Genomic DNA, 26,244 nt, shown 5'->3' with positions numbered 1-26,244 from the left:
CTTCTATCTTCATTGTCTCTGATTATCCCACTTATTCTGTGCTGCATTCTTGGAATAATTTCATCAGGTATACCTTCCACTTCACTAATTCTCTTATCAACTATGGATAATGTTAACCATTCCTTTGATACTTTAAAAAAAAATTTTTTTTGGAAGATCTGTTTAGTATTTTTCACAAGTGTCTGTTGTTCATAATATCTGGTTCTTTTCTCATTTTTATTCTTATTTTCGATCTTTTCTTTTTACAAATTGTGTAATCTACTCAATAATTATATACATTAATTCTTAGGGAAATTTGTTTTGTTTCCATTTTTCCACATCTTGTTGATTCTCACTCATGGTGGATTGCTTTCTTTTATGTTTTCTTATTTGGGAAAGATAATGTTCTTATAAGGAAGGCTTTCTCGGTGGGCAGTTAGTATGGCCTGACTGGAGTCCTTACCTTTGAGAGTGGTTTTACGTTGGGTGCTTAAGCTCCAGACCATTTTTGTTTTATTTAATTCTAAAGCATTTTTTAAGACCTCAGACTTACTGAGAGTAGCAGGCACAGTTCACAGAGCTCCCCACCACCACCATCTGAGATTAAATTTTCGACATGAAACACATCACCCCTGAATCACTTCTCAGCTTGAGAGCCCCCATAACATGCAGGTGGACTCACTCACCAGTGCTTACGTAACCTCGGGTAAGACTTCTCTCCCACCAGGGCCTAGACACGGACAGACCAGCCTTCTTTCACCTCCCTGTGCCAGTGGGTACACTTTTCTTTTCCCCAGTTTATACTTTCATTGAAATTAGAGCTTCTCAAGGAGCCTGGCTTTGAGAGGGAATACAGCTCCCTACCTGTGAGTTACCTCTTCTTGTCTCTACATAGGTGCTGAAACCTAAGCTCCACCTAGCTTACCAAGAAATGGAGAAGCCTCCCAGGCCCATGGCAAAATTGGCTCACGACATCTTACTGCTCCGATCTTTCCTCTGTCTTCATTTCCTCCTTTCTTGCAAGTTCACTGTGGATGTTAATCATACTTGATCCAGAAGCTGTACTGTGAGAAGTCCTCCTTTCCTTTTTTATTTTCTGTTGGGGAAAGTGGAGGGGACTCCCATCCAAATCCTGATTGCTTATTTGATTGTTCACATCTAGAAACATTTATGAACATCTCCTGTTGTTCTTCCTGTGCTAGGTGCTCTGGGGAGCCGTGGAGGAAACAAGACTTGACCCCTGTCACAATTCTTATATAAAGCCACCAGTGGCTTGCCTTTGCTTTGAGAAAAGGACCAGATCCTTGGCGGGTTCACGATGTTCTCTGAAAGAGCACTCCCTCCCTTTTTTTTTAACCCTTCCCCTTGCACGCCAGGGATTCTAATCCATGTAGCTTCTCCTTGCCTGTGCTTGCCCCTCTTTCTTAAAATGTCCTTCCTTTCCTTTGATGCTTGGAGAACGTTTACTCTCCAAAGCCAGGTGGGAACCACCTCCTCTGAGACTGTCTCACTGACCTCCCAAGCAGGGCTTCTCGAGCTCTTTGTGTATAGTTATTATCTTAGGCCAACATACAGTTCGCTTGCGCTGGACTGGTACCATCACCACCTGGCATATTTCTGGAAGGAAAGGATTTTATGTTTTTTCATGTTGGTACTCACAGGGAGGGACAAGCGCATGGCTTAACATATACTAAGCAACTGATACATTCCTGAATGAAATGCAGTATTTGTGTGCAGGAATAGCTAAATAACAATTCAAGAATTACGATTATTACAGTAAAAAAAAAAAAAAGTGGTTTAGATAACCATTGTTTTCCAATATTGAGAAGGGTGGAACTGCCGAGGCTGGTGGGCCAGGGGTGGTACTTGGCCCAGTTCTCCAAGCGCTGGCTGGTCTCCCACTAGGGATGCAAGGAGAGGGTCAGGTCAGCGCTAGGAGCAGCACTGCTTTGCTGACTGAGGGGACTGGACGGGCCTCGGAGCCGTGTCTGCTGGGCAGGGTGCTGGTGCTCGTGGAATTGTGGTAGGCCCTGCAGCTTCTTCCCACAGGGGAAATGTGGCAGGGGCCGGGGACATGAAGCCTCAGCAGTTTTCTCCCACAAGTTAAGAGACCCGGTTGTTTAATCCTGCCGTCTGGCTAGCATTCCTGATTTGATTTGCCTGTGGGTTAAGCCTAACCCCGGTGTTCTCAAGTCTCACTGTCTTTTCTCCCCATATCTGGAGGAGCACTCAAGAAATGATGTATGTGTCTCTCTGTTTACACCATGTCATGTCCCGGTCACAGGAATCCTCTGCCTTTTCCAGTAGTTGTGGGGTTTTCTCTTCCCTCTGGTTTTAACAGGGGCTGGAGTTTCACAGATGTCAGCATCTACAACACAGAGGTATGCAGCAATAAGAGCAGGTATGAAAATCCTAGGACTGCCATGTTTTACCCGTGCAGCCCTAAACAAGCTGCTTTAGGTTCTCTGAACCTGTTTCCTTACATATGAAATCATGAATAATGCCTACTTTGCAGGGCTGTTAAAAAAAAAAAAAAGAAGATTGATGATCTGTGTCAAGTGTCTGTATGTGCCTGGTTCATAGAAGGCACTCAAAATTGATGGTTATTATTCACATGTAATGCATGGAGCTCAGTAAATAAGCCCTAGGCTTTGGAGTAAGGCACTGCCGAACTTGGTTCTCTGATCATACTACTTAATATCTCTGTGGCCTGCAGAGGTTAATAATACTTCATAGGCTTGTTCTGAGACATAAGTAAAATAGCAAAGAGCACCCTTTCACTCAGGCCCTAGTGAGCAGAGGCTCAATTAAATTTACTCAAAAGTGGTGATGGTGGGAGTTAGCTCCAGACCACTTCATGATCTCTCGCATTGATGTCTCCTGTTTCACATATATGTGTTTCCTTCTCCTCACACTCTTGCCTGGCCAGGATTTGCCTGTGCTTTCTGTATCTTTTCCTGGTTTGGGCTTGTGTACCCAGCCCATCATGGCTTCTCCTCTGTCACCTTTTCTTTTCTCTTTTCTAGTTCAAATTCCTTGGAGGGTCTGACCTGATTGGCGCAGCTTATCGTTCTTTTCCCCAACCACATCATGGATCACTAGGAAGTCCTTGGGTCGGGCTACCTTCCATGATCCAGTTAGCAGTGCTGGAGAAAAAATGTAGTCCTTTGCTGCAAAACCTGGCAATCTCTTGCCTGATCTTTGAGTAGGGGCTTTTTGAGGAGAGGTGTTATAATCACCACACATAATCAGACACTTTATGCCAAGTAAATGGGAGCTACTCATATTGATAAATGTGTTAAATATTGAGGGGGGGGGTCTTTTTCCGTGTTTCCATGTTATACACAAGTGGAAATATTCTTGAGGCAAAGGGCTAAGGATAACTTTTGGTTTCAGAAGCTATTTCTTCTCTCTTGATGCAAGGCAGACCTTTGGTTGGAATGTAACAAACTCGAGTACAATGAGTCAAGACTTCCACTGGTTTGCATTTTTCATTAGCATGTCATTCAAGGAAATCCTGGCTTTTGGGTCATGAAACAGGCCTCTCTGTTTATCCTGCTGCAGAAGTAAAATATTCAAAGCATTTAATAATACCTCCAAAGATAAACTTGTATTTGAGGTCTGTTCTAGAACTTTTTTGGGGAATTTTCAATGGAGCCTATTTTATAAACATTTTCAAAATTTTGTGATAGCCTTTATTCCAACATGGATCATGGAACAGGAGGGGTTCTTACAGTCTAAATATTAGTTAAAGGCATTTGAGAAACTGGGAATTCCAACCAACATTCAAAGACTGCTTTCTTCATACTGAATAAAGAATCATTTTCCATCCCAAGTGTTTTTGAAAAGGACAGTGAATAAACCTTCTGTAACCTATCTGAAATCCCACATGTACTCTTTTTTCCCCCCTGAAGTAAAACTAGGGACATGAAGACAATCTGGAAACTACATGTTTTTCTCATATGCTGGTTGTTAGTTAATGAGAAAAGTATGGATTAGTATATATCGTCCATATCTTGTGGCTGCTTTTATTTTTGGAGCCTATAGTCTTTTAATTTTTGCGGTAATTGTAAAATCCATTGTTTTTTTTTTTTCCCCTTTTATACCTGTTAACTGTATTCATGTATTCACTCTGCCAAGTGTTTCTTGTGTACATACAGGATGTCAGGTGCTTGGTGTTGGGGGTTGGCTGCCAGTAGTCCCAGAGCCAGAAAAGAACAAAAGTTGAGGGAGGGAGATCCTTGACTGTAAACCTCCAGCTCCAGAATCTCCCCACCCCAAGTCCTGGCCTCCTCCACACATGCCATTTGCATGATCACTTGAGGTGTCAGAGATTCTTCCTCTGGGTCAACCCTGTGGTTGCCTCAGGGTACTTCCACCTGAGGGGCTATCAGCCTTTAACTTAGACCGGAGTGGGATAGACATCCCATGTACCAAGTCTTTTTTTTTTTTTTTTTAAGATTTTATTTATTTATTTGAGACAGAGAGAATGAGAGACAGAGAGCATGAGAGGGAGGAGGGTCAGAGGGAGAAGCAGACTCCCTGCCGAGCAGGGAGTCCGATGCGGGACTCGATCCAGGGACTCCAGGATCATGACCTGAGCCGAAGGCAGTCGCTTAACCAACTGAGCCACCCAGGCGCCCCCCATGTACCAAGTCTTAATGGCGGTCGTTTCTCACAATCAGGTTCCCCCACATCTTCCCTGACCTCCAGGCTTACAGCCTCCCCCCCCGCCCTTCCCAGTATTTCTCAAGCATCCCGCCACTCGGCACCTCTCTTCTTGATCCTCCTCAAACTTACTCCTGGGGGAAGGGTTGAATTTTATGGGGTGGTTAAGTCATCATGTTAAGGGAAAGTGGCATAAAGGCAGGAGAATACCCTTGAAAATTGCTTTAGAAAGACCCATGTTCTTAGCACATCGACTGTCATATGTTTTCCCTCAGTGCATTATTTGTTCATTTGAGCACCAAAGTGGTTGCCTTGCATTTAGGGGCTATGATATCCTAAGTGCACATATGCAAACATACACATGTTTAAACACTAGACTCACTTCCAGGCTGGTGAGATCCTTGGAATACACAAGGCCGCAGGAAGTAAGGGGTCTGATCCCACAGTCAGTGGTATGGCCTCCTCCCAGTGGGGTTTATGTGGGTAGAAGTACACTTTTAACTAGTAATTCCTCTCCCAGTCCCACACTTTTTTCTAAGTACATGTAATTGAATCAGTGTGGGTTACATTTCTGCATCACTCCTTGAGGAGAGGGAGACCCTAAGAGGCCTTGAATTTTCCTGAAAGTATCGTGTTTTATTTTGAGGGGGTAAAAGCAAATTTGGCTTGATGTACCACAGTATAGTTTATATTTGCTTTAATGTGAAACTCTTTCCCCCCACAAATCTTCAGTGCCTTGGAAAGAAGCCCCATGTTCATCCTGTGGCCTCTGTGCCCCTGGCATACCTCTGTCCATAATGTGGTCTACTGGTTGGTGGAAGCGGGTGGTTCAGCACAGAGAGAGACCCAGCGGGTCCCCTTAGAGGCCTAATTGGCCTGTGTTTCCTACACACATGGGGACATCCCAGCATCTTCCATATCACTGAGTTTCCAAGCTGAGGACCATAAGTGCCATCCCAGGGCCATTCTGGAACTCCAGTTGCCTCTTGATAAAGAGAAAATCGTGAGAATAGGAGACAGACCTGGGTTTAGTCCTGGTTGTTAAACTGTCCTGTGTGAACTTGGGCAAGTCATTTAACCTCTCATGATACCAGTTTTTACTTTTGTTTTAACATATAATATAGCAGTTAGAATATGAAATCTCTAAAGTCTTCCCAGCTCTGCAGTCAAGTGAAATATGAACTTGGGGCCGTTAGAAATAGAGAAAAGTGGCAGAAGCATTGTTAGCATAGAGATGTAGAAGACCCAATACCTCTAGGAGCCCAGCAAGACAAATGACCCTTTAGAATAATCAGAAATGGTCAGTGATTTGGCAGGAAGAGACTGTGGCAGCACGGGATATGGGTACGCTGTATCCAACTTATTTAACCCAGTCATCATTACACTTGCCTTGTTGTAAAGACCTTACATTGTCACAGAAATAACAAGAAACATTAGGAATGCCCACTGAATGGAAAGAAAATAATGAATTCTTTTTTTTTTCCCCCCACTAACTGGACAATACATAAATAAAACAGTGTTGGTTGACCTTTTTTCTTCCTTCCAAAAGAAAAAAAAAAAAGAATTGTAACATTATCCTTTATCCATCATCCCAAAAATGTTTTGAAGACAGAGGAAGCACGAGGTATTTTTTCATCATCTTTCGGACAGCAAGGACCTAACAGATAAATGCAATTAATTGGAAAGCCTTACTGTTTCTCAATCCTCACACAAGAAGTAGCCAGATCTGTACAGTTTGCTTGTCTTGGAACTCTTGCTCTGTAAGTGTGAGGTTCGTTTCCAGTCCAGCCTTCTGTAATCTCTTTCTCAAGTGAAGACATTGCAGAATTGCAAGTTCTTCCCACCTCCCCTTCCACTTTCCCGTCCAGGATAAGAAACTGAAATGTGTGGCGGTCATGTGTGGTGATGGGGCACAGCCAGTTAGTGAGCATGACAACATAATGATGCCTCATTAAGTTTGATTTTAAGAACAGCATTCCTAATTTATGCTGATTTCACTTGAAAATTTGTAGTCATAACCCAAGCCATAAAAGGCCCTTGATGGATCAGAGCCCCGCTGTCTTTTGATTTGCTTTGTCCGTCTGTTCCTTCAATATCAGCTTTAGACTTGAGAGGAAAGTCAGACAGCAGGAGAGGCCCTGCGTCCAGGGCCACTCAGTGTAGCCTCACAAAGGAGGTCTGGCAAGGGTTTAAAGTGAATTTGAAGCATCTGAGCATCCACTTTGAGGTCTCTTTCCATAGTAACTCGTGAGAAATTACTTCGGTTATTAGCTGAAATGAAAGGGGACACATTTAAAAGAAGTGGAAAATAGGATGTTTGAAGCTTGTTGGGAACAAATAAAGACTTCGGGGAAAATCCCAAGGGAGAGTGCTCTGCTATTTAGTAATCCCAAGGCATGGAGGAAAAAAAGATCAGTCCATGTCAGTGAGTGAGTCATCATTTTATTCCTCTGAATAACAGGCAGATTGTTATTTCTTAAATCATGCAGGTCATGAATTTTGTGAACCATACTCTGTGGGGAGAATTTCTTTTTCCTTCTTACCCCTAGCTTTTAAAACATTAAAAATTCCATAAATAAGTGGACAGATTCCCTTCTGGAATTTATTTTTGAAATTGATGGGACAGCTAGGGAAAATGTTCCTGTGCCACTTACCCCAAAATTGAAAAAAATAAAAAAGAAACATAATTGACACAAGGACATTTCCTGGGGTTTTTTTAAAGGAAGAAATCAGCAAATCAGTCCTAATCATATATTATATATCTTCCATGAGAACCCAAAGCTATTGCATTTGGAATATAAGAATTATGAGACAGCCATAGTTGCATGGAGTTCCATTCTCAGAACCAAAAGTACTATTTATTGAACACCTGCTCTGTACCAGGCACTTGCTGCATTTCTGACCCTTCCCGTTAGCCCTGTAAAACAGTGGGATGCAGGTCCCAAACCTGAGAGGGATCTGGGGACTTGCTGTACTCGCAGAGCAATTCAGAAGCAGAGCCCGACATCAGACCTACGTCATCTGGGCTCTGATGTCTGTCGTGTCTGCAACACTCATATGAAACAGTAGGAAAGTGGTAAGGGCATCCTCAAGTGCTGAAATACGTCCATGAGACTTGAGGGTGGAGGATGGGAGTAAGCATCAGGGGGGCCTGGGAAGGCTTTACAGCTCCAGTGACTATATAGCTTATCCAGATGGGGCAGGAGTAGGGGCAGCTCTATTACACCAGGGCCATGCGTGTAAACGGGGATTGTCCTCGGTACACCATCTGGGCTGCGCAGTTCATAGAGGAGAAGGACTGAGGGGGTTGGGTGGAGTGACAATGACTTTCTCTGCAAGCATCCTAAACATGCCCTAACAACTTCCATCCCAGAGCCAGTGCCCAGAACACAGGTACGATCTGTAGGAGTCCTTGGCCAGGCAAGAGTGACTGGCACCTCCTCCTTAGGTCTTGATCATTATCGTTCCTGGGAAAAAGTGAGCTCTGCTCAACCAAGGCATTTTATAGGGAAAGTTGGACTTCTGAATTTTTGTTTTAAATGTTTGGAAGCTAATTCAGAATTTACAAAAGATAATTATGCAAGCCATGTAAAATAAATTCAGGCAAGTTGAATTTAGACTGTGAGCCACCCATTTGGTTTCTCTGATCTAAATTACACCAGATTTTCTGGAATATTATGATCCAAGTCTGTGTTACCCAAAGTGTATTGTGTGGAGAACTTGGTTCTGAGACGTTAGTAGGCACTTCTAAAAAAGGATGGAGGTGGGAAGTATGCTTTTGAGGCCAAATAAGTTTGGGAAATACTTTGTTAAACAAAGTTTAAATTTAAAAAAAAAAATTTTTTTTTTAAACAGGAATCTCATGGTATTTTAATGTATTAAATTCTCTGTGAATTTTCAAAGGGTGGATAGTGGGGAGCATTTCCCAAAGTTACTGACCACAGATACTTTTTGTCTCATAGCATTAATTAGGCTAATTGTGCTCAGATTTCAGGAAATTCTAAGTGATGAGTCCTCAGATTTAAGGATATTCTAAATATGCAGAAACCCTAGAACCACCCTGTGCTTGACCGTTCTTCTGTCAGATGAAAGCTCCCAGAAGGAAATACAGAGATGATTCCTGACCTCAGGGATTGTGATGAATTATCTCAATCACATTTATTAGGTAGCTGGACAATGTTTTTAAGCATGAATGCTTCCCTGTAATATGGTATTTGGCGATAAGTTCACCAAGGCAAAAATGCATTCACCTGGAAGTGAAGCATGCTGAAAATTTCAGAAAATATTAAAAATATATATATAACTTGAAAGTAAGAATGATAAAGAAAATTCAAAGTCTTCTTGGTAAATACATCTAAAAGCTTTTAGCTTTGGGGCGCCTGGGTGGCTCAGTTGGTTAAGCGACTGCCTTCGGCTCAGGTCATGATCCTGGAGTCCCGGGATCGAGTCCCACATCGGGCTCCCTGCTTGGCAGGGAGTCTGCTTCTCCTTCTGACCCTCCCCCCTCTCATGTGCTCTCTCAAATAAATAAATAAAATCTTAAAAAATAAATAAATAAATAAAAGCTTTTAGCTTTTAGCCACGTCACCAAGTCCTCCAGAGTTGTGCCATGTGAACTGTTAGCCACACTCTATGGGGTTCGCCCAAAACTGGGTTTGAACCACTCGTCCCTTCATAGTGGGCCTTGTCATTGGAGGATGGGAGAGCTGTTTGTTCACTTTTGAGAAGTGGAGTCATTGGGAGTCTCTGGGGTATCTAGATCGCAGACTGTCACTGGACACTGTGCTAGGTGGCACCACAGCAGCTAGAAAGTATTTAAGGGCAGGGAGAGCTTCCCTTGAGGGTGTCCACTGTAGTTACCAAGAAGTGTCCACTAAGCATGTGACTGTACTGAAGAGTCAGCATGGACGTTTGGGAAGCAGCTGAGAGCTTATAAGACCATCGATCGTAAGCTGGGATGCTTTCTCAGAGCCCTTAATGCTGCAGCTCCGTTTTTAATTTTGGTATTTGACACGGAAACCACTTTTCAACAAATCATTCACGGGAAATTTGCCCCTTCCTTTACAGCATAGCCCAGTCCACAAAATGTCATTGAATAAAAGCTTTTAGATGTATTTACCAAGAAGACTGAATTTTCTTTATCATTCTTACTTTCAAGTTATATATGTATTTTTAATATTTTCTGAAATTTTCAGCATGCTTCACTTCTAGGTGAATACATTTTTGCCTTGGTGAACTTATCGCCAAATACCATATTACAGGGAAGCAGTCATGCTTAAAAACACTGTCCAGCTACCTAATAAATGTGATTGAGATAATTCATCACGATCCCTGAGGTCAGGAATCATCTCTGTATTTCCTGACTCTGGGACATTGTTCCCACTGGATATTTGTCAGATCAGTGAATTCAGAGTGTAGATTGAGGGTTTTTTTTTTTTTTTTTTTCCCAAATATTCAGTAGATGCATCCCCATTTCAATTAAGTTTGGTATACCAAAGTCTGAATGCATGCTGGTGATCATTTACATTACAAAAGGACTCGTTGTGATAAAATAACAACACAACTTGATACCAATTGAAGAAAGACTCTCTGAAATGTTAATGTGCATCTTGGAGGAAATAAGATTTAATTTCAAAGGCTTGATTTATAGAAAACTACTTCGGTTCTTGTCAGCAGGAAGATTTACCTTTATGGAAACAATACCCAGTAGAGCATAATATTCATCTGTGCTTCAGAGCAAACTCTCACGTGAGCCTCATGCCTGTTTTCCTAAAGTAATATTTAATCAATAGGTCCCGGGTCTCTGAGCATTCCTCTGCTAATGACATTCTGTCTGAATGGGCTTCCTGAGGAAGCTTTATTTGAAAGGGTGCGCGTTAAGGACCAGCTATTGTGTGTGGGTGTGGGGGTGTTATGGTGGGGGGAGGTGGTCTATGTTAGCCATCGCTCCCTTTTAAGATGCCTACACATCGAGTTAACCACTATGCTAAATTGCACTCAGTGGTAATTTGCAAGAGGATTCTTAGTTAGATCTTTGTGACGTTTCTGGTATGTGACAGCTTTTTAGGAGTCAAAGACTTAAGACCTTTTGTCAGTGTTGTGACTTACTGGTGTGTGAATTTATTAATACAGTAAGAGATTATCATTAGTGCCTGCTGGTACTTCATAATCATGTTTAAAAACACACAACTGAAAGTTACTCTTATTAAAAGAAACTTCATTATTTGACAACCATGCTGACAAGTAGGTCTTAAAAATAAATACCTTTATTTATGAAAGTAAAAAAAACTGGCTATTCACTTTCAGCCATCAGAATCGTATGGGAGACAAAGGACATACGTATCAGGGCGATCGAAGGCGTGCAGCCACCGTAGTAGTGCATACACCGTAATGCTGTATGCCCATGCAGAAAAAATAAGCGAACATGTTTGCAGCATAATGTGAAGTGAAAAAAGCAGAATACAAACTGCATGTAAAACAGTGTGTTTACATACAGTAAACATGAACTGAGTTATCCATGAACAAGGTTGGGAAGTCAAGAAAAAAGAAAATAGTGTTTCAGAGTTGTGGAGTCAAGTGAAATGTATAATGTTTATTTCTGATTTGTTCAGTGTTACCTTCAATGACAAAACCAAAATTTTCTGAAATATTTTGTTTTTTGCCGGTAAAGTGTGTATCCTATGTGCCTTGCGGTAGGAAACAGCAGACTTGGGAGAAATATCTGTTTTTATTGGCTTTTAGCAATATAATATCTTTAAGGTCATGGAACATCTGTGAACAGAATCCTTTTTTAAAATTAAATTTTGATTTGGGAGACTTGAGTTTTAAAACAGCATTTATTACCCGGATGGGCTTAGGAAGAGTCACCTAGTCTCTCGGAGTCTTCATTTCCTCAGAAAGGAAAGATTGTGATAATATTTGGGCAGTTGGGGGAAAGCAGATGCAAAATAGTAAAAATGACAGGAAAATATAAGGTATTGCTCTATTTTAGAACAGCGTGAATGCCCTTGATGCCATCTGTTCTAAGTGAGCATCATTAGATCGGTTGCTGCTACTTAAGGAAAATCCGTTGACATCTTGGCAGTGTCCTTTTACACATTGGACAGTGGAATCGCCTTCTCTGTATGCAGACAGCAAACCGCCCCCGAGCTGCATTCTGGGCAAGTCTTACTCCACATTTCCCACAACACAGTTCTTACTTACGAGAAGTAAAATCTAGCGTTCATTAACAGAGCCGTGGTTTCTAAACTTTGGGCACCTCCGTTGCAAAACCTTTTCGTGCATGCATTCCGTGTGCTCATACATCTACACACATACGTTATACATACTCTTCCGTGCTAATAATGTATAATTGTATCTGACCTAAAACAATACAAATACGAGTTCCAGTATTATTCTTCCCGCATCACGGTGAAAAATCTTGTGTGCCTTCTTGGGAGATCACTGATCTAAAGAGCTCATCTGAGTGGAAGGTTTTATATCTGCAATCTCCCTGTTCTTTTCCTTCTATAGTAGTGCCACCAGCCACGTAAAAATTGTCCTTGCTAATTATATGTCTCGTGGGAGCCTGAGAAAAAATAAATCTGAGTACTGTCTGCAAATTCTAGCTAACATTTGTTGAGGGCTTCCTCTCCGCTAAGCACCACTCTGAGCACTTCATTTACATAGATCACCTTACTTAATCCACTTAACTCTGTCAGATGGGTTACTGGTGAAGAAACTGAGGCACAGCGGGGTTAAGGAACGGGCCCAGGTTGCATAGTTAGTGGTGGGGCTGGGATGTGACCCCAGGCAGTCTGGCACCCATTCTTCGCTCTTAACCACCATGTTTAAATTCCAGCATCTAGTCAGCTTTTACGTGACTCTCCATTTTAGATAAAATTGTGTGACTCGGCCTAAATGACTCGAAGCCATCAGCAGCGAGTTTTGAATCACCAGGTTAGGACCCAGACATACAGTTGAGTAGGGCACTGTAGAATTTCAGAACTGGTAGGAGGTTAAAAGGCTCTCACGAGCTCCGTGGTTCCTATAATCTGTTTGCCAACAAAGACTTCTATTCTGTTCCGAGGTAGGATCCTGATAAATTCTAAGGATCCTGAGAAGATGTGACTCAGGAAATGCCTTTCTGGTCTAGGTTTTAATTCTTTTAAGGAACTCTTATTATGTTATAACATGGAAATGGTGTTTGCATGACTATTTTTTGGTCTTTAAATACCTTGTTGTACCTATAATTATTATTTTCCCAAGAATGGAGCTGAAATTGCTTCAAGATGAAAGCATGGTGCTTGTGGGTGGGTGCGCTACTCCGAACTTCAGAACTACAACAGAAATTAGAGGTTCACAAGGTAATTGCTGTGATTATAGTTTTCTTTTTGGCCCCAGACAGGAGCTCTGGAAGCACAATATTCTACTAATTTTTTAAATGTACAGTTGCAAGGCAACACGGAAATTACTGAGAGTATGTAATGTTTCTCCCTCATTTTCTATGAAAGTTGACATCTTACTGGGTCTTTTGCAATTGCTTAGGAAAAAACAGGCATTTAATATATTACAAGACACTGTTAAAAGACTTAAAAAAATTTAAGTACTAAGTCAATCCTGTAATACTGTATAAGGAAAAGAAAAAAAATTCCTAAGTGTAACAGTCCTAGGTAGCCACAGCTTTTAAACACCCCTGGGTACCCCTCTAAACTTTACATTTCTAGAAAATTCATATCTTCGTAATACACGTCATTTTACATTCTGAATAGTGGTACCGCATAGCACATAATAGGTGCTTAATAACTGGCAGTCCTTTCTTTATCCTAATTGTTGCTAATTTTATGTTTTAGTGGCCATACAATAAACCCTCCAATTTGTTTCATATCTTACTTTGTCATTTCCCTGTTGTCAGATACAGGTTATTTCTAGCCTTTTGTACTGTGAAACCTGGTGACATGTTCTGTGGGGTCTCCTTTTTGTTTATTATTGAGGGAGTAGTGGTAGTTTGGATAGGAAGGATCAAGAGTGGGATTACTTGTCAAATATAAGAGCAGCTTTGTGACTTGCAGTAGTTTCTCCTTTAGATCAATTGTGACTATTTTTCTGAAGCTTCTTCATTATTTTTATCACTTTTCCTACTTGTTATAGCTCTGTAAGGATAAAGGGACACTTCAGTATTGTTTTACTTGCAATTTAAAAATCATTAGTGTTTTTGAAATTATTTGCATATATTTACTATTTTCAATTTCTTATGTCCTCTTTTGTCCTCCTATTCTTCTAGCTCTCTACAGCAGCAAAATAAGAATTCCACATACTAATTATATGTTACAGATGTCAGCTTTGTTCCCTTCTTTGTTGTATTATTTTTCCCTCTTAGTTCATCTTGGTTTTGTTAAAAATTGATTGTAGTTATTTGTCTTCTTCCTGATAGTATCTGTTGTCTACGTTGGAAAACCATCAGGCCTCTTTAACTGATACACATAGTATATTTTTTGAGATTTAATTTTGTTAGATTTTTTTTGAGAGCTAGAGTGTGCATATTCGAGCCGTGGGGCAGAGGAAGAGAGAAAATCTTAATCAGGCTCCAGGCCCAGTGTAGAGCCCAACATGGGGCTCGATCTCGTGACCCTGAGATCATGACTTGAGCTGAAATCAAGAGTCAGACACTTAACCGACTGAGCTACCCAGGCGCCCCAAACTTTGTTAGATTTTTTTTTAATAGAGTTTCCTATATTGATGTCCCAATAAACATTGTTCTGTAGGTGTCCAAAAAAAAAAAAAAGATATTCTGATTTTAATTATTAAATTATTTTAATTGAGAATTGCTGGGTTGTAAAGCTAATAAGCAAGTTTCTTTAAAATACCCCGGTCTTTGATATTCTGTTGTGCATTGGTTATCTCCAAAAAAGAGGTATATAGTTAGCACAGAGTATTTTCCAAATTTGTCACGACTTCTTTTTTCCCAAGAATACTTTCTACTATCTCTCTACAAACAGTTTTCTACAGATCACAGTGTGGGAAATGCCACTTTAATTTACTTTGTTTTTAACCTGATCAATTTTTTCATGAAAAACATTCATTTTTAGTAATCATATTCATGCAAATGTGTTACTGGCGTTTCTTGATCTCCTCTATCAAATTAGGTCTGTCTGTCTTTGTAAAACACATTACTCAACAATGATCAAATCTGCAGCCCACAGCTCTGAGGCTTGTCTGGGAGAATACACAAGAGGTGGCTTATGGCTTATATTCCCTTGAAACTTCTGTCCTCAGAAGCTGGGCATCGAAATCTTAACTATATGGTCTTTCCCTGAAACCATTCACTGTTGATGCCAGTTATGTTACTTTTAAAAAATTAAAACATCTTTCACTTAAAATCTAACAAGCTAAGAGAGTTGAATAGTAATGGGACTTGAAAATGTTTGAGTTTCAGAGAATCAGAGCCAGAAGAGATGTGTGTGGACTGGTTTTTTACTCATCAGGAAGTTGGGAACCTGAGAGGTCTGAGGGGCAGAGTCTGATTTAGATGTCTGGTGTCCAGGGTCCTGCGCCGGGTTCTCTCTCCCCACTGTGAACATCTTAGGTCTCCTAGGGACATGCAGCCCAAGGATGGGGTCAGGAAGCTGGCCTCCAGTGGGGAAATGAAAGTGAATACATGTGTAGTATCTTAAAAGATTAACAACTACCATTTGTTGGAGATAGAAATGTAAGAGAAAAGTCCTTATGATAAGTGCTTTCGTAGCACTAGGGGCTGAAGAGAGATTCTCAGCAGGAAGGGGATAGTGGCTCACAGAAGAGATGGTAAAACCCAATCTTTTTTTTTTTTTTAAGATTTTATTTATTTATTTATTTGACACAGAGAGACACAGCAAGAGAGGGAACACAAGCAGGGGGAGTGGGGGAGGGAGAAGCAGGCTTCCCGCGGAGCAAGGAGCCTGGTGCGGGGCTGGATCCCAGGACGCAGGGATCATGACCTGAGCCAAAGGCAGGCGCTTAATGACTGAGCCACCCAGGCACCCCAGTAAAACCCAATCTTAAGGTTGAGTGTGAGTTTGCAAGATTGTTAAGATGACAAAAGACAGAAGTATTCTTTTTTTTTTTTTTAAGATTTTATTTATTTATTTGAGAGAGAGAGAGAATGAGAGAGAGAGAGCACATGAGATGGGGGAGGGTCAGAGGGAGAAGCAGGCTCCCTGCTGAGCAGGGAGCCCGATGCGGGACTCGATCCCGGGACTCCAGGATCATGACCTGAGCCGAAGGCAGTTGCTTAACAAACTGAGCCACCCAGGCGCCCAAGACAGAAGTATTCTTGAGAAAGGAGAGAATTGTAGCCACTGGACTTGGAATAGACACCCAGAATTCGAGTGCCGTTAATTTGGAGTGCTAGGAATTATAAAGCGAGCGGTCAGAAGACAAACGGAGGCTGCGGCAGTAGCGTGGTATAAGGTGGGGAAGGGCATTGTGCGCAGGTCTGTGCTTTATTCTAGGTTCCAAGGCGAGAGTGACGCCATCAGATTTCTGTTTTAGAAAGGCTGCTCTGGCATCCTGGTGGGTGAGGGTGGGGGTCATTCAGAAACCATTCAGGGATCTGGCTGGGGCATGACCACATCCAACTGTAAGGAAGGAGCCTTTGGGATGGGTTCAGGAACTGCTGCAGAGATGGAACTGGTGGGATTCCATGGCTTGCTGGATGTAGAGGATTAGGCAAGGGGGATGTGACCTGGAGCCTAGCATTTTGAGGTACTGAGCAGGTGTGAAACAGGGAGGAGTTGAGTATTTCTGGAGGAAGCCTTAAGTTTGGGGTGTGGTCCTAGAGGAGGAAGTGGATTGAGCCACAACAGAAGAACTTACAAGAATTTACATTAGTGAAATACTCAGTCTATTGGCTCTTCCCTTTCCAACCTTCCTTCTTTACCTTCCCTTCCCAATACAAGAGCCAGAGTCATTTTTCTGAAGGTCAGGACTAGTCACTTCGTTGTTCTAAAACCCCAGTGGCTCTCTGTCTTTAACCATTGCTCTCAGAATAAAAACCAAACTCTATGCCTTAGCTTTTCCTTCCTGCGTGATCTGGCCCCTGTCCATCTCCTTATCCTCCGTGGGGCTTTGACCACCTGGTCTCACTGGTGCTTCTAAACACCAAGCCAACCTCCTCAGAAATGTTGCTGTGTACTCAGTCTTCTGTCATCCACCTTAAAGAAGAGAACAGTCTCATTTTTGCCAGGTGTCCCTGCATCTAGATGGTCCTTGACATGCAGATGGTTGTGGATGGATGGACCCAGTCTGTAGGGGTTCCTGTTCATCCCCCTCACATTCCTCAGCATGGCCTATGTACCCAAGTGACCTTTCTGTGGGCCAGAGCTGGATTAGAAATACCAGGTGGGGAAGCTGTCCCTCAGATTCTTGTTTTCTTTGCTGACCCCAAGGATAGATAAGTCAACCAACTTTTTCTTTTCAAAGGATTTTTCTACTTATCACTCTCACTGGTATCTTTCAATAAGTCACTGATATTTTTAAGTGCACCTAGAAGCTTTCACAGCCCCTGCGTCTCCATGTGTTGTTGGGATTAGTTATTAACATGAATCCTGTGTGCGGCACACACTCCCAACAGTCAGTTCTCGTGAAAACGATGCCTGGCGTCAAGTGTGTAGATCCTAGTTAATGAAGGCCGTAGAGGCTGCTGTTTCCGGGCTACCCCTGAGGCTCGGTGGAAAGCCACTGTGTGGTTTTGACTAACACCCACAATGCCAAGCACCCCACTTAGCAGGGGGACCGACATGAAGTGGCTGACGGGCAGTTCAAGCCTGACCTGCTCGGGCGGCACAGCCCCCGCTAGCTGCAGGTTGACTTCTGCCCACTCTGCTTTTTTTCCTGTCCCCTCCTTAAAGAGCTACTTGGGTTTTTCAGCAAAGCGCTCTAGTCAGTTCCTCTTTGGCTCCTTCGCAGAGAACTCCTGGAATGGGAAGGAAAAGGGTTTTGAAGTTGCCTGGTGGCTTGATTACTGACTCCCTGGCTGATTTATTTTTTTAAAGATTTTTAAATTATTTTTAAGTAATCTCTACACCTAAGGTGGGGCTTTAATCCACACCCCCAAGATCCAAGAGTCACATGGTCCACCGACTGAGCCAACTGACTTTTTTAAAGTCCCTCCATCCTGTGGACCCCACTGTGTCACATTGGAAGGTTGGAGCACATGACACTTAACGAGTCCAGGCTTTAGGGTCCGGAAGACCCAATTTTGGATCTTGGCTCTGTCTCTGGCCAGCTGCATGATCTAGGACCATTCTCAGCCTCAGTGTCCTTATCTGTAAAGTATGGGTAACAGAAGCCTCCTTGAAGGTTCCTGTGAGGATTAAATAAGATATTGTGTAAAGGGCGCCGGGGTGGCTCAGATGGTTAAGCGTCAGCCTTCGGCTCAGGTCATGATCCCGGGGTCCTGGGATCGAGTCCCGCATCGGGCTCCCTGCTCCTTGGGAGCCTGCTTCTCCCTCTGCCTCTCTCTCTCTCTCTGCCTCTCATGAATAAATAAAAATTAAAAATCTTAAAAAAAAAAGATATTGTGTATAAAACATGGTCGTGATATTTTTATCATCATTATCATCAGTATGGGGGACAGCCGAGGCGGGAGTGAGCGAATACAAGAATCTGAGGACAGGGAGGGAAAGGAAGAGAAGAAGGAAACACCTGTGTGTGCCAGGTGTCATGTGAGGAAGGCATGAGTGTCGGGCAGGATGACTAACCCGACCACGGTCACACAGCCAGGAAGTGACTCGGGGTCTCCCTGGCCTCCGCGCCTGGGCTCGTAGCCATCGTGTTGTACTTCATGGGATGGCGCCTGGCTCCGCGACCTCCGATAAACACCTGGACCTTTTGACAAGTGGTAGTTAAATGCTGGTTACCTGGTGATGACCAGTGCCAGATGGCGTGGGACCAGCAAGGACTCTCGGTGTTAGGGGCAGAGAAGGAGCTTCACCAAGAAAAGCAAGACTTGGCTTCTCCTTAGAGGTGGGTTAGGGTCTCATCACAGAATGGATACAATGGCTGTGCTTCTTTATGACCGCCGGTCTGACCTGAAGGGTATTGAAGGAGATCTGTGCCACTTTCTTTGTTCACATTGCTGGATCCTGACATCAGTGCAGGAGGCAGAGTGGTTTACTGAAAAAGAGTACTGAGTATGAAAATGACCAGGCCCTCCCTTGGCTCGGAGGGTAGTTGTTCCCATCAGTGGGGTGGCTTGTGGCATCTGTAGGAGGAGGGGCCGGGGCGGGGGCGGGGGAGGCAGGCCCATCAGCCTCCTCAGCTACCTTTGCCTACATTGCGTGTTGGATTTCTGTAAGGTGCAGACTCAGTGGTTTTCATCAAGGTCCTTGGCCTTCACAAAGAAAATAAAACGATTTCATCGATACTTCATAGATGTGACTGACTTTTGCGAAACAGGATGCACCCTGGGGAGATTAGAAAATGAATATTTCTATATGCATCACCCGAGCAAAAACTAAGTGCCGTTGTATTTACATTAGTTAAGATGGTACTTCCTTCAAGTGATTGGAATAAACACTTAGGTTTTTAAAATAAAAGCTCATGAGAAATAAATAGTAGCATTTTGTGAGTATTGGTCTTTTCTATACACTTTTAATTCTAGATGCTTTTAATATAGAGGCAGATTCATTTGATATTTATTGAGCTCCTCTACTGGGCCTGGCATAGTCCCTGCCCTAAAGGTGTTTACGCACCTAACAGGTAATGTATGCATACCCAGGAAAGGGGGCTTTTGTGAGTTACAGTTTTATGAGATGCCTTCTCTTTGGATTAGAAAGTTGATAGGTTGATGGTGTTTCCATGCAGGGAATAGATCCTTAGAATCGGTCAGTAAATACTGCCAAAGGTGATACATTGAGTGTTTGCTACAGACCTGAACTGTGAAGTAACTTATCAAGTGGGGCCAAATCCTCAGTCGTTTATAGCATAGGGATCTTTAGCATCTAGGGGTCAAAGCCCACCCCGCACCACCCTTCAGCCATAGGTACAGTAGAGGATGTTAATGTTTCTGATTGAAATCTGTATGAATATCTGAATCTTAAGGACACCTTTTATAGTCTAAAACAGTAGAGATGAACAGGTTCAAACGTGGATGACAGGTCAACTTTCCTTTTTTTTTTTTTTTTAAGATTTTATTTATTTATTTGACAGAGAGAGACATAGCGAGAGAGGGAACACAAGCAGGGGGAGTGGGGGAGGGAGAAGCAGGCTTTCCGCGGAGCAGGGAGCCCGATGCAGGGCTCAATCCCAGGACCCTGGGATCATGACCTGAGCTGAAGGCAGATGCTTAACGACTGAGCCACCCAGGCGCCCCCAACTTTCCATTTTTTGGCTAAGTTATGCAAATCAAATTTTATTTTAAGTTGATCATTTCCCCTTGTGTAGCAGCCTCATTCAACTCATATTAATCTTGAAACTAACAAAGGATAACATCTTTACCGCTTCCTTTCATATATGCTGCTACCACCATCCCCCTGCCCCCGTTTGCAGATGCTCTGTGCTTTTGCTTCCTCAGTGAGCCTCATCGCAACTGCTGGTGTGGCGTAAGCTGTCACACGGGGGGGGGGGGGGGGCTCGGTACCCTGCACACCCACCCCTCAAGTTAATTGGGGCTGTGCTTCTGGCATTTGAGCTGAACACTGAAAAGAAAAAGAGAGAGAGAAGGAGCAGCCCAGGCCCCTTCAGATCTGGGGAAGAGCTTGGAGAACAGAATTTTAGTAGTTGCCAAAGCTCTGATGTGGGAACAAGCTTGGTGGGTTCAGAAGGATCACAGGTGTGGCCTACACATGAGTAGTAGAGAGTGTGGGAACAGAAGTCTGAGGGCCGCGGGGCTGGATCACATAGGGCCTTGCAGGGACCTGGATTTTATTATAAGAACAGGGACTTCATTCATCGTTCCTCGTGTGTGTGTGTGTGTGTGTGTGTCTTTCATTCAATTTAGCAAATTCTAATTGAGCATCTCTTATGTATAGAAAGAAACAAACATAAAAGTATTATCCTTACAGTGCTTTTAGTTGGTTGAGTAGGGGAAGAGACACAGGTACCTAAACACCTAAAATCCAAGGTAAAGAGTGAAATGATACAAGGTGTGGATAACCAGGGTAGCAAGGATTGATAGTTTTTGAATAATTGCCTTCATCAGTCTTATTCAAAGCAGTGCTGGGCTCCCCATGTACTCCAGCACAGGGCTCGGTCATTGTCGTTTTGCATGGCATGCAGCCAGGGAAGTAGAGGCAGATGCAGTATTTGATGGGCACACTTGACAGGTGCGTGGCTCAGAGTACTGTTCAGTATGGGCCAGGCACAGTTAGTAGATGAGCAAGTAAATGATGCTGTAAAAACCCAGGTTGGATGATCCTCAGAGCAAATACTTACTTGCATGGTTTTCCCGATCCCTCCTCTTTTTGGAGCTAATGGATATTTTCCATTGTCATTCTCTTCTGGCACCTTTATTCACAGTGGTCTGCATTATCGCACTGGATTACTTTCTGGGCTTACTCCTGACTCACATAATTATACACTTATGCATTCTAGTGTGTGGGGCCTTACAACAGATAAATAATGAATGCATTGATTTGGCGGTGAGCCTGTACGAGAACTTCTATCTCTGTTTCATCCTCAGAGGCCTTATACCAATATTAATTAGGCATCCTGCCTCTCCGGTAGCCCGAGCATTTTGTTCCCCGGTGCTCCCTCCTCCCTGCAAAGTAGCATGATCGCTCGGTAAGTTGAAGACTGAAGCAGTCAGGTATGATCCAAAATTAGACCAAAGTAGCCATCCCTTGCTTTCCGTAGTAATTATTCCACAGGAATTATTCCATAGGAATTATTCCGTAGCAACAATTCCGTAGGAATTACACGAAAGAAGAACATTTGCTTCTTGGTGATTAGGGGACAAATTATCTCTCTGAATGCAACTGAAAAGTGATAAAATGGAAACACACACCCCCACACATTTTTTCCCCAAGTAAATAAAAGTTTTTTTCATTGAAGAAATCACTCTGCTAGTAGGAATACTTGTTTCAAAGATGTTTTGCTGTCCCTCCAAATGTTTCGGGAATTTCTCTTAGAAGTACCTCAGAGGTGAGGGTAATCATAGCAGTTTTTGAGCACCTGCTCAGTGCAAGGCCTTGTGCTTCCAGGTACACATTAATACATTCAGTGCTCAGCATCCCTAGAAGGTGGGTGTGATGGCTCTCTACCGCTGCATATCTCTAAGAAATTCTGTGCTGTTTTATTGAGAGCCACTGTTTCCTTTCTCTCTAAGTATATGCGTAAGATACAGCTCCAAAGGCTAATGCTTATTTTCAAAAATCACATTTATCCAAAATAAGAATAGTTTTTCCCACCTGAGTATATTGAAAAGAAGGTGCCATAGACTTAGGAAGTAATTCTGAAATAGAATATCTTACTGAATAATAACAATAGGGCTATTGGTGCTCATTTTTTTTTTTTTTAAGATTTTATTTATTTATTTGACAGTGAGACCCAGCGAGAGAGGGAACACAAGCAGTGGGAGTGGGAGAGGGAGAAGCAGGCTCTCCGCTGAGCAGGGAGCCCGATGCGGGGCTCGATCCCGGGATCTGGGATCATGACCTGAGCCGAAGGCAGACGCTTAACGACTGAGCCACCCAGGTGCCCCTGTTGTTGCTCATTTAACATTAAGTATATCGTATTTCAATAAAATGTTTTTTTAAGAAAGTTGCCAGAATAACTATTTTAAGGTACAAAATTACGCTGGAATGTGTAAGTTCTGTCTCCCCTGTTAAACCATTACTTTCAGTACCCTGTGGTCTTATCTCTTACACCTGTCTGGCTGTTCAGACATGTCACATACGCAGCCATCTAAACTTTGGCTCTTCAGGACCATTAGGGGAAGGATTACAGAGGGCCACGTTCTCCGAGTCCAAAACTTTATTTTGTTCAGCCAGTTTCAAGGCAAGTCTCATGTTGCATACTTTCCTGTTTTGTGGACCTGAGAGTATTGAGGAATTCATTTATTCAGGCATTTGTGATTTCATAAGCATTTTTGAGCATCTGCCATCTGCTAGGCACTAGGAATGGGAATTTAGCCATGAACAGGTTACACAGGCCCCTACCTTCCTAGAGCTTTTGTGCAGGGAGATAAATACAATAAAAATAAACGAGTCCTAAACGGGACCATTTCGGGATGCGGTGGTGCTGTGGAAAAGCCAGCATGGCGTGCCGTAGAGAGTAACCAGGCGGGCTGAGGCCGTGCGCTATTACAGGTTGACCGTGGAAGGGCACTTGGAGGAAGGGGCATTTAATCTGAGGCCTGTGTAAGAAGAAAGCCACCCATGGGAAGAGTCAGCTAGTGCAGATACCCTGAGCTGTCAGGAAGCGGGGCTGGATCCGGGTGCATCTCTGAGAATATGTGTTGTTGCACTCTTCCTGTGACCAAGGGATGCCACTTGTCCTGGAGGTGTACGAAAGGTTCCGTGTCCTACCCTGAGTGGCCTCAGACTCTTCAGGAATTTTGCGTCCTTACGTCCGGTTTGTATAATGTTTCTGAATCCCTCTGGTGGCCAGTTCTCATATAAGGCCTCTGTTGGCATGGCTTCTCTCAGTCTGTCTCAGCTTGGCAACGGCCTGTGCCTTCTCTGCCCGTTGAGATGACCAGACTTGTTAGGACTGTGAAATAACAGTGAAGAGTGTCCATCTCCAGGTCGCAAGTGCTTCTCTACATTAAAGCCCCTGCTCGTTAGTAATGTAGAGAGTGCGAAGCTGCTGTCTTGCAGGATTGGGGTTAGGGAAAGTGCTGTTCCATTATTAGAGATCAGCATGTTCTCCTGGATGCCTTTATTTGTTAGTTCATCCTCCCTCTCCGCCCCCCGCCACCCATGTACCCTTTTGAGTTGAGTTCAACTGCAGATGCATACTTAGAAATGCAGGTCCATATATTAACATTGGGAAATACAATACTTTCATAGCCCGTATTGCCTGCCCCTTTTCTCTTAGCCTTTATGTAATTTTATGCATAGGACATGGGATGTCACTGCAGGTGTGCTTGCCTGGCAGTTTGCGGCACATTTAGACATGGGTTATTCTGGAGGGGAGCCCCATCTCACTGAGCGACAGCGTCCCCTGCTTCTCTTACACATGGGGCCTGCAGAAGGGCATTTCACTTGGCTCCTTTGTGCCAGTGGCCAGACTCTAGAGTGGAGAAAGAGGTGTTACCCAGACCTAACTGTGACTGTAGCTGTTAAATGCGGATGTTATTAATAACCTTTCAAAGTACGCACGTGAACTTTACACCCTGTTCGTTTATAGACGAGTTGGTAAAAACTCAACATAAATTCTGAGACTTTTCCCGAGCGGGGGTGGGGGAGGGTAGAAAAAAAGGGGAAGCAGATAGCCGGTCTCATAAAATGTTACGGCTGGAATCTTCCACAAACCTTTGCTCATTTGGACTCATTAACTCTCTGTGCAAGGACATTAAAGCCCACTCATTAATTTCTCTTTGAATAGATCCATCTTTATGTGGTCATCATTCCCCAAAGCTGGATGGATAGGTTATTTTCTTCCAGAAGCAGATCTTTTTTTTTCCTTCCTCAAAAATAATGAAGCAGTGGTAAGATCCAGGGGGATCACGGGCACATACTCCTGCTACCGTGGTCAGCTCTTCTCTTCCTGGATGTGTATCACTTGGCAAGCAAGCTGTTTTACTTCTCAAAAGCCCGGGGTTTTCCGTCAGAAAAAAAAAAAAAAAAGGCAAGAATATGGATATAAAAAGATAAATGGTAGCTATTATTGGGATTGTTTTTTAAATGTCCTTCCGACAAAAGCAGTTCATCAAAAGAGAAACCCATTAGATTGTCTCTTAAAAGAATGCTTATTTGCACTTTATTTGCATTACTTTCTTTCTCTTGAATGCTCCTAATACCCTAAATGGCTTTTAATTTCTCAACTCAGATTTGTCTTTGAAAACAGGTGGATGGTCCCTACCCGCGTTAAGATGAGGCTCTATTTTTAGATCCAGTTCATCACAGACATCTCAGAATAATGCAGAACTGGGTAGCAGTGAGGAGGTCAAGTTGCCAGGACCTGCGTTCAGAGTCCTGCTCTGTGGTCCTGGCCAAGTTGAACCTTCTGAGCCTCTGTTTGCCTCATCTATAAAATGAATTTAATAAGAGTACTTCTGTCACAGGGTTTTTGTGAGAATTACATGAGGCGGTCTGTGTAAACCTCAGCACCCTTTGTGCCCTGCTAACATTTATTAAAATGTTGTTCTCCTCCCTCTTTTCTCTAAAGTACAAATCTCAACTCCTTGAAATAACTCAAACCTTGTCTCCCGTGAAACTGCCTCATGAAACACTTGAGTGTGGCGTGCAGTGTCACGGTGTTCTGAGACGGTCGCGGACACTAACCAGATGAGCATTTTATATATAGTGAGAGATACACAGTGATTTTTAGGGTATCTTCTGTTAATGGTAAGGATCCTAGTCTTCCGCTTGGAACAGTTCTGGACAATTTAAAAGCTGTGAATGGGCTTAAAGGAAAATACTAAACAGAAGTGCAGGTGGGACGTGGCTGTGACAGATGTGTGGAGGTGGAAGATAAGCAAGGGGCATGGTGGAGACCACGTCACACTTGCAGTCCGAAAACCCAGATTTCACCTCAGCATCCTGTTAGATTTGAGATCCGATAGACATTTGTGTGAGATGTGACTTTAGCCTCTTCTGGCTCTCTGACTTCGGACACCTTAATTAATCTTTCCCTCCCTCCCTCCCTCCCTCCCTCCCTACAAATATTTATGACGGTCTGTCACATTTCCTTATCTTAAAAACGTAGATGCTGCTTTATGGGGTTTTCATAAAGAAGCCATGCAAAGTGAGAAGTCATTGAAAGCATATATATCTCACCTACTTGGTATACGTCTGCTCTGGGAAGCTTAGGCCTGGTGTAGCAGGTGCTCCGGAAGCTTTCGCTCTCGTGTTATTCGGGACTTGTGTTGCAAGTGATAGAATCCCCGCTTCAACCAGCTCGGGGCAAGAGGAACGTACTGTCTGGTGTACTCAGTCTGCAGGAAGGTTAGCAGTGACCTTGGGTGCCGCTGGAAGGCAGGACTCCGACACCACTGCTCGGGTCTGGTGCTGTGTGTGGGTTATCATGCTGTTTGGCCAGATTGTTCCACACAGATGGAGACAGAACCCCTGGTGGGCCCCAGGCCCTCCTCCCCAGAAAGGATCTGCACCTTGCGGTCCCTGTTCCCAAGGCCAGAAGACCTGTGAGGAGCCTGAGCCCAGTGTGGGTCAGGTGCCCACCCTGCCAGCCAGCGGGGTCCACAACTGGAAAGGGCAAGTGGCCAGTTGAGCCACAGGTTGAGAGTGGCGGGAAAGACCATCTTGCAGGACAAGGGAGTGACCGTTGCCTGCTGGCAACGCATTTACCCTTTCGTCTCTTTTCGTGCGACCTTCAGGGGTAGGACTTACCGTTGCTGGCCTTCAGTTTTCTCCTCTGAAGTTTTGAGGTGTCGATGATGTCATGGATGTGAGTGTACATTGAATGGTCTTAAATTTTATGTAGATAAGTTCATTATTACTGCTGTTACTGCTCATG

General features: G+C 43.3%; 1 protein-coding gene across 3 annotated transcripts in view; it reads left to right on the top strand.

Moving 5' to 3' along the window:
- ASAP1 (ArfGAP with SH3 domain, ankyrin repeat and PH domain 1) overlaps positions 1-26,244 on the top strand; it is a 341,917-nt gene that overhangs the window by 163,057 nt on the left and 152,616 nt on the right. The gene's annotated exons all lie outside the window — the stretch shown is intronic.

This window comes from Mirounga leonina, unplaced genomic scaffold (assembly GCF_011800145.1).
Source record: "Mirounga leonina isolate KUSES-001 unplaced genomic scaffold, KU_Mleo_1.0 Mir_165, whole genome shotgun sequence".
Taxonomy (NCBI): Eukaryota; Metazoa; Chordata; class Mammalia; order Carnivora; family Phocidae; genus Mirounga; species Mirounga leonina.
The sequence above is the reverse complement of the archived record's forward strand: the minus strand, read 5'-3'. Positions and strand labels throughout refer to the sequence as shown.